Source organism: Mustela putorius, unplaced genomic scaffold (genome assembly GCF_011764305.1).
Source record: "Mustela putorius furo isolate JIRA1106 unplaced genomic scaffold, ASM1176430v1.1 tig00000592_pilon_pilon_pilon, whole genome shotgun sequence".
NCBI lineage: Eukaryota > Metazoa > Chordata > Mammalia > Carnivora > Mustelidae > Mustela > Mustela putorius.
This window is the reverse complement of record NW_025421426.1, coordinates 1,104,984-1,114,548: the sequence shown is the minus strand read 5'-3', so window position 1 is coordinate 1,114,548 and position 9,565 is coordinate 1,104,984. Positions and strand designations below refer to the sequence as shown.

Sequence of the window (9,565 nt, the reverse complement as noted above, 5' to 3'; positions counted from 1 at the left end):
ACCAAGTCTCTGCAGACTCAAGAGAAACTTTTGCCCCTGCCTTCACTACCTAGAAGAATGTAAATTGGGAGGTCTTTCTCAGAATAAGAGTTATTACCAGAGAGAGATTTTATCTGAATGACCCATCGGTGTGGCAAAGAAAACAATTACCAAAGACCTCCTCTTCTTCTTGCCTGTGAATCGCCCTCCTCCCCTTTGAAGCCCTGGACCTTTGTTCAGTTTCTTAACTCAGGAAGGTATTTTTGTCTCCTTCCACTGCTCTGTCTTTGAACCTCTCATGTATGTGGGATTCCTACATTTAGGACATCACATTTGATTTTCTCTTGCTAATGTGTCTCATGTGATTTAATTCTTAGGCCACCTAGAAGAACATTTGAAGGAGGAAAAAAATTTTTTTTTTACTCAACAGCTACAAAGAGCTGAGGTAGGCAGATTTCTAAGATGGCTCCCAATGAGTCATGCTCTTGTCTTATCCTCTTCCCTGTGAACATGACATGATATCATGTCCTTGATTAAGTTATACTATATGGCAACAGTGTAAAGATTTTGTAGATACAATTTAAAACTCTAACCAGGGGGTGCCTGGATGGTTCCGTCAGTTAAGCATCTGCTTTTGGCTCAGGTCATGATCCCAGGGTCCTGGGACTGAGGCTCTGCATCAGGCTCCCTGCTTAGGAGGGAGCCTGCTTCTCCCACTGCTCCCTGCTTGTTCTCTCTCTGTCGCTATCTCTGTCACTATCTTGCTCAAATTGATAAATAAAATCTTAAAAAATAAATAAATAAAACTCAGTTGACTTAATGAAAAGGGAAATTATCTGGGGGGGGGGGGCTTGACCTAATAAGGCCATCTCTTTCAGAAAGTATCTAGACTCAAAGTACTAGATTCTCTTGTTGGACTTGAAGAAGAAAACTAGCATTTTTGTGAAGAAGGCATGTGGCAGGAACAGGGGACAACCTCCAGCAGCTCTGGGCTTCGGTATTACAATTATAAGGAACTAAACTCATCCAGTGGCCAGTGCGCTCAGGAGGAGGACCTCAAGGCTCAGCTAAGAATGCGGCCGCAGTCAACACCTTCCTCGATTGCAGACCGGTGAGACACTGAGCAGAGGGTCAAGCTAAGGTGTACCCAGATGCCTGACGCATGAAAACTATAAGAATTTTTTTTAAAAAAAATGAGGGTTCTTTTAAGCCACTGGGTTTGTGGTGAGTTACATATCACCAAAAAAACAAAACAAAACAAACCTTAATATGATGTCCTTGTTCTCTGACTTTTCCACACTTAGAACTGCCTCCCTTCTCTCTGTGGGCCAGATCACTCCTACATTCTTTGATTGGGATGAGATGAATATTTCAGAAACAAATCAAAGAGATAAGCCAAAGGGTTTTGTGCACGCTTCACTCCTCCTTCTACGACACCCCGTTTCCAGTTCTCAACTGAGGATTGAGGTAGAAATCCTCAGTAGTCCTAAGACCTACTGCGGACGGCTCTTCCGGGCTCCAGAGCCTCAATAAGGATAATAAGCACAATGGATTAAAACAAACAAATACATTTAAATCCATGAATTTTTATGGATGCTAAAGACAAAACAAACAAAAACAAAAACAAAAAAAAAATTGTTCATCTTCACAGGAATTTGGAGGACCGACGCGTTATTGTAAGAAGATGAAGTGTGAGAATGGAGGAAGCTCTTGTCCTGCCTCTCCTGGGGGACTGGACCACGGGGAAACCAAATCACTGACGAGGAAATTCTCATTTGTGAACCATCCTACCTATTGAATGAAGAAAAAAAATGGTAGAATTCACACATCACTATTTTTTAAACTCCAGTAAATTCATGACGTAGACAATGATCACCCATGGCTGTGAAAAGGGGGTAAAAATAGACAATTATATGCCTTCTGAGGGTCAGACCACCACCTATGAAGTCTTCTTACCAGAAATTGAATATGCAAAGGAACAGGATCCAGAGATCTAACTACCAATTTTCAGAAAATATGGGGGCAGAGGGACTGGCTAAAGCCACCATGGAGATACACTGTTCAACACTCAGATGGTGGGGGACATGATGTCATAAATAACATGAATTCCTTAACAACAAATTGCAAGGAATAGAAATAGAGATGGTAGAAGGATGCATACATTAAAAGAGACCTAAGAGAAATAGCAATAATTGCAATGTATAAATCTTAGCTGGACCTTGAAGAAACTGTACACACACACACATACATACCTACACCCACGCACGTATACACTCGCACACATACACTCACACATACACATATACCTACCCATGCACACATACATACTCGCACACATGTACACACACAGACACACACATATACATACCTACACAACCCACATGATACACCCGGGAAACTTTGAACGCCGGATGGATATTTGATAATATTAAGAAATATGAGTTATTGGGGTTTTTTAGGTATCCATGTTTATTTTTGAAGACAGAGTCCTTGACTTTTAGAGATCTGCTGAGTAAGATAATGATAGGATGTCTTGGGTTTTACTTCAAAATAAATGTGATGAGAAACAAGGGAACGTGGTTTGGGTTATGAGGAAACATGATTAAATGTGAGTCAAAAAATGTTAGTTGATGGGCACACAAGGCTTCATTATATTTTTCTATTTTTTATGTGTTTAAAATTGCCCCTAAAAGAAAGGCTTTTTAAAGCAAATTATGTCATTCTGTACTTAAAATGTCTCACTGACTTTTCATCGGCAACCAAAATGCTGCTATGACCTAAAAGGTTTTGAAGAATCTAGTCCTTGCTTACCAGCTCTCCCTGGGCAGAGTCCATGTTCCTTCTAAGATTCCTCTGTAAGGCCATTCATTCCTCGAGCATCTCAGGGTCCTTAGACGTGCTTCCTTTGTCTAGAAATGGTCCTTTCTACCGTATTTTTCCAATTGAGTCAAGCAACTCTTTCAAGCAATCTTGGAGCACCATGTGCATCTCCAAAAGGCATTTATAAAGGTACTAATTGCATTCATATTTGGTTGAGGATTTTATTGATGTATAACCCTCAGTATGAAACTGTGGTGGTTTTATTTCAGAATCTTTCTCATAAGAAGGTGCTTAAAAGAGTGAAGTGTCAAAAGAATGGAATCAATAAAATTACTCAATGGCATGCAAGCAATTGCTGTTCAGTAATTGATGGGTGATGTTGAAGAGTACATTCAAATAAGAGAAAGAGATCTTTCCGCAACGGATTTGCTGCCAGAACACAGGTGTCGTGAAAACCACCGCTCAACCTAAACCAGAACGGGAAAGGAAAAGACTCATATCAACATTGTCGTCATTGGACACGTAGATTTGGGCAAGTCTACCACTCCTGGTCATGTGATCTACAAATGTGGTGGGATCGACAAAAGAATTATCGAAAAATTCGAGAAGGAGGCTGCTGAGAAGGGAAAAGACTCTTTCAAATACGCCTCGTCTTGGATAAACTGAAAGCTGAACGTGAACATAGTATCACCACTGATATCTCCCTGTGGAAATTCGAGACCAGCAAGTATTATGTGACCATCACTGATGCTCCAGGACACAGAGACTTTATCAATTACATGATTTCAGGCACATCCTAGGCTGGCTGTGCCATCCTGATTGTTGCTGTTGGCATTGGTGAATTTGAAGCAGATATATCCAAGAATGGGCGGATCCATGAGCATTCCCTTCTGGCTTACACACTGGGTGTAAAACAACTAATTGTTGGTGTTAACAAAATGGATTCCACTGAGCTACTCTACAGCCAGAAGAGATACGAGGAAATCATTAAGGAAGTCAGCACCTACATTAAGAAAATTGGCTGCAACCCCGACACAGTAGCATCTGTGCCAATTTCTGGTTAGAATGGTGACAATATGCTGGAGCCCAGGGCTAGCATGCCTTGGTTCAAGGGATGGAAAGTCACCCGCAAAGACGGGAATGCCAGGGGAACCACCCTGCTGGAAGCTCTGGATTGCATTCTGCCACCAACTCATCCAACTGACAAGCCCTTTGGTCTGCCTCTCCAGGACGTCTACAAAATTGGTAGTATTGGTACTGTCCCTGTGGGCCGGGTGGAGACTGGTGTTCTTTTTTAAAGACTTTATTTATTTATCAGAGAGAGAGAGGGGGAGAGAGCGAGCATAGGCAGACAGAATGGCAGGCAGAGGCAGAGGGAGAAGCAGGCTCCCTGCCGAGCAAGGAGCCTGATGTGGGACTCGATCCCAGGATGCTGGGATCATGACCTGAGCCAAAAGCAGCTGCTTAACCAACTGAGCCACCCAGATGTCCCGAGAGACTGGTGTTCTTAAACCTGGCATGGTGGTCACCTTCGCTCCAGTCAGTGTTACAACTGAAGTCAAGTCTTTTTAAATGCACCATGAAGCTTTGAGTGAGGCTCTTCCTGGGGACAACGTGGGCTTCAATGTCATGAACGTATCTGTCAAAGATGTTTGTCGTGGCAATGTGGCCGGTGACAGCAAAAACGACACACCAATGGAAGGAGCTGGCTTCACGGCTCAGGTGAAATCCAGGCCAAATTAGTGCTGGAGATGCACCTGTGCTGAACTGTCACACAGCTCACATCGCTTGCAAGTTTGCTGAGCTGAAGGAGAAGATAGATTGTCATTCCGGAAAAAAGCTAGAAGATGGTCCCAAGTTCTTGAAATCTGGTGATGCTGCCATTGTTGATATGGTTCCTGGCAAGCCTATGTGTGTTGAGAGCTTCTCTGACTGTCCTGCTCTGGGTGGTTTTGCTGTCCGTGACAAGACAGACGATTGCTGTGGGTGTCATCAAAGCAGTGGACAAGAAGACAGCTGGAGCTGTCAAGGTCACCAAGTCTGCCCAGAAAGTTCAGAAGGCTAAATGAATGTTATCCCCAATACCTGCCACCCCAGTCTGAATCAGTGGTGGGAGAAGGGTCTCAGAACTGTTTGTGTTAGTTGGCCATTTAAGTTTAATAGTAAAAGCCTGGCAAATGATAACGATGCATCATAAAACCTCCAGGAGGAAAGGAGAATGTTTTGTGGACCATTTGCTTTTGTGTGTGTGTGGCAGTTTTAAGTTATTAGTTTTTTAAAATCAGTACTTTTTAATGGAAACAACTTGACCAAAAATCTGTCACAGAATTTTGAGACCTATTAAAACAAAAGTTTAATGAGAAAAAAAAAATAAGAGAAAGAGAAGGAGTGGAAGGAGCAAACAATCATGTGTTTTTTCCTTGGGTCTTGAAGGATGGTCATTCTACACTGGAGTCCTCCCACCAACCCCCCCCCCCACTTGCTCCAGGACAAGAAAGAAATTAAGTCAGAGGACTCATACTGTCAAAGATTATACAGCAGAGTCTGCGACGGTCAGAGTCCCAAGAGCTTGTGCCAAAATATGGTGTCCCCGTTAGGCTAAAAATGGAATGCAAGTCCACAAAGCACCAAAGGTTAGTCATCAGTGGAGAGCCAGATTTCCTTTATGTTTCTTGTCCTATGCTTGGGAGGGAACTGGAATGGACTGCAGGGTGGGGGCAGCAAGGGGGCAGCAAGGCTATATCAAATCTCTTGTTAGAAAATACTTCCTTGAAGCAGAACTGAAATTTGAACCTCTCCCACCTACTTTATTCATTACCCCTCCTATTCATTACCCCATGTACCTTCTAAATTTAGAAAATTTCCACGTGAATCTACCTTACAGTATTCTGTCGAACGCACAGAAAGAATATGGGTTTCTCTCTGTACATCAGGTGTATTTTGAGACCTTTATTTAATGAACAAAGCTACACAATTGTGCATGAAACCATTCTGGGTTTTTACTTTGAGGGAGTCATACGTTCATACATTCATTTGGAAAATAATCCCTCCATTTTTTTATGAATAAGGTAGAAATGACTCTAAAATTCTGATGTTCAATTTTTACTAGATGCCACAACCTCATAATAAAATACAGATGACCTGGTGTCTTTGTTTTGAGCAGACATAGTCCTCACATGCAAATTTGAATAGAAAAAGAAAAAAAAAAGTCTTCCATAGAGGGTAGGTTACTAGGGATGGGGTGATGGATCATGGGAAAACCATATCAATAGAAAGGCATTCTGTTTCTCATTTTTCTAAAAAAAAAAAAAAAAAAAAAATAGAAAATAAAAAACAGAGAAACAAGGATCATTAATCTGAAAGAAAAAGTCAAATGTTACCATTCGATGAAGAATGTATTCCTTCCAAGGCCTCATAACATCTTTACTTGCTTATATAACAACATCTATGGCTTTCAGGCTAATTGAACATATCTTATTTTATTTTAAGGGGTATTCTGTTTTAAAGCACTGGAAGCTTATAAAATTAGTCCATCACATTGGTAGTCATTTTGATAACATAGTAATATTTAACCATGACAATATAATACACTCATAGCTGCTAGTGCTAACGAACACTGGCAGTCCTTTCTGAAAAATATATTTATGCACATCAAATGTTTTAAGAGAGTCTCAACTGTTATCTCCTTACTCCACATGTGCAAATCTATTCTTATTAAACTAGGAGGGAGGAAGACAAAGGAACACATATGTGTAAGGATATTCAACCTCCGTCCCAAAGAACACAAGACTGGGTAAATAAATGTTGATCTATCCCTGTGATATCGTGCCACACAGCAGTGAAAGTAATACTGTTTTCAAATAATATTTATTGGCATGGAGAAATAATTCTTAGATAATGCTGAATAAAATAAAAGCAAGGCTCGAAATACAATGTCATCGCAATAGTATAATGTTACAAACATATAGAAAGAACTCTAAGTGTACTCCTATATCTATAGTAAGTTTGCCAAGAAATTAACAATGGTATTATCGGGTGGTGTAGGTATTTTTCTTTTACATTGTTCTTTTATTTTCTCCCCACATTTTTACAATGGGCTTTGATTGCTTTTTATAATCAGAGCCAAAAATAAAAATTATCAAATGAAAACTGGAAAATACAACATGGAATATACAACTCTCTATTAATGAGAAAACTAACTTAATAATAACATTGTAATAATGAGAAAGCTAACTTGAAACAGAGTATCTCATTTTTAACCATTGTAGATAATTGGAATTCTTTTTATATGCATTTGTTTATCTGCCACCTACTTACCAAAGAGATTTCAGGCATTTAATTGGGAATTCACTAGAGCTGGGTTTATTTCTAGGCACTATCCCTTAATTTTAGCTAAACTCTTAAGTGGAAAAAGCTCTCAGGCATATAATTTGCCTACAGTATAATAGTTTTCAGAGTCCCAAGCTAGGACAAAAAAAAAGATGGCCATTTCAATAAAAAAAAAAAAATTTAAGTAATATAAGAAAATAGTAATGACCTAACACAGAACTTGTTAAATAGTCAAAAACAGTCAATCAGTCTTTATCCATGTATTACCTCGTCCACTCACTCATTCAGGAAGCATGGCTGAGCATCTATTGAGACCCCGAGAACAGGGTCATCCCATTCCTCAGGAATCGTGTATGGGATAAAGAAAATGTATCTGTCCTCTCCTGCTAACGGTTGTTTTAGAGCTAGTAAACATATTAAGTAAAAAGGAGAAGATCAGCAGTGGGCGGTTGAGACACAGCTACTGAGTTCCAAAACAAAAAGTTCTACATTTAGAAGAAGTTGAATGAGGAACAATAAAACAACAGCAAAAACAAACAAGCAAAAAACCTCTTAATCAAGTGGAACATATTGCCAAATGACCAGAAAACCTTGATTTAAAACAGATCAAATTATAAGCTCCCGATTATTAAAATTAATCTTATCAGAAATAATGCCTAGCCAGTGGCCAAAAGTCACACTGACAACTGCCTAAAGGCGATGAGCGATATTAAAACTCATGCCTGGTCTAGGTAATTGGCCTAGTTAATAGAGCCAGCGGTGCACAGGCAACCCACACACACACACGCGCGCACACACACATACACACACACACACACACACACGAGTGAGTCACAACTGTTGTGGAAAACTTCTGACTGCACATAAGCCATGATCAGACCCTTTGACTTGACGTGTTTCTAGGCCAGCCACAATTGCTGTAAACGTGATCCACTCACCATCTAATGAGTAAAAGCAGGTGCTGGGCAAATCCTGTAGACGACACCCTCAGTACTAGGAAGGAAGGGGGGAGGGAGAGAGACTCAGGAGGAGTAAGCAAAGGAAAACCGAACACTAACTCCCCCGATCACTTGTTGGCTGCATTTCTGGATGTTTCTAATATCTAATACTAAATATGCTCTCTCATTTTTTTTAAAGATTTTATTTATTTATTTGACAGAGGTAGAGAGAGAGAGAGCACAAGCAGGTAGAGCCACAGGCAGAGGGAGAGGGAGAAGCAGACTCCCCACTGAGCAGGGAGCCGGACTGGGGGAGGGCAGGGTGCGCGGAGAGGATGCCTCAATCCCAGGACCCTGAGATCATGACCTGAGCCTGAGCTGAAGGACGCAGATAATTCACCGACTGAGCCACCCAGGTGCCCCAACTCTCTCCTGCGTTACCTTGACTTTGCTGACCCCCTAAAGATGTGCTGGTTCTGACTCTGGGCAGCACTGAGTCGGGGCCCCTATGTGTGCCAAAGCACAGCAGCTGCCCTGAAGTTGTTGCAAAAACACATTTTCAGACTCCGTCTCAGAGCTAGTCAATCAGAAAAATCTAAGGGAAGGTCCCCAAATCTCTTCACAAACCCTCAAGGGGATCTTGATGCCAGGGAATCTTTGAGAACCGCTGGCTTCTATCACAGATTGCGGGAACCCCCGCCAGACTAAGAGGTGTCATGGGGCCCCACTCCCTGTAGGCTGTAATCCGGCTGTGGCTGAGGGAAGGCGAGGGGGAGGGGACCTGCGGGAGGGGCCGGCTGTGGCTTACCCCTCACTTGCCCCGTGTTTAGTGATGTACCAGCCATTCAGTCCCTGAGCGTAGCGTCTGAGTAGTTTTCACCTGGGCCGAGAGGATAGGTGTGCTGATGTTCCCTGCACCAACGTGTCCATCACTGGTGGAGACAAAAGTTAAATATGAGGATAACAAGGCAGGTGGATCTTAAATCCCTAGGGAGGGGGAAGGAAAGGGTTGTTCAGGAAAGATAACCATTTTGATCTACCCGGGGCCTGAGGCACCAGCCGCCCGTATTAGAGAGATGAGCGTGCGATCCCTAGCCCTACGATCCCCAGCCCAGCCGTACGCATCCAGGCTCAAAAGCACTCGTTTTGCAAGGATACAAGTAACACAAAGATTCCAGTTAAACACATCTGAATGGGAGGGAAATACTGGGGTGAAGTGACGAATGTATAAATGAATGAGTGAATGAATTACTAACACAAGAAGAGCCTTATAAAGACCAATGCTAATACCATGCTATCAAGTGCGGACCATGACTAATGCAAAGCTTTTCAACATTGTAAAAATGAGGGCGAGAGAGGAAGTGGGAGAGAGAGACAGCACACTTTCCGCAGGGCGCATGGCTGCCCCACGAGAGAGCTGGAAACAGCATAGTTTTCTGCACCGGAATTTGAACTCATTAACAACTAAGATTTATTGTATTTCACAGGCATTATGTAAT

At 41.9% G+C, this 9,565-nt stretch overlaps 1 pseudogene; it reads left to right on the top strand.

Annotated features, from left to right (window-relative positions):
- Positions 1-932: 932 nt before the first annotated feature.
- Positions 933-4,874, top strand: LOC101683694 (annotated as a pseudogene).
- The last annotated feature ends 4,691 nt before the right edge of the window (positions 4,875-9,565 follow it).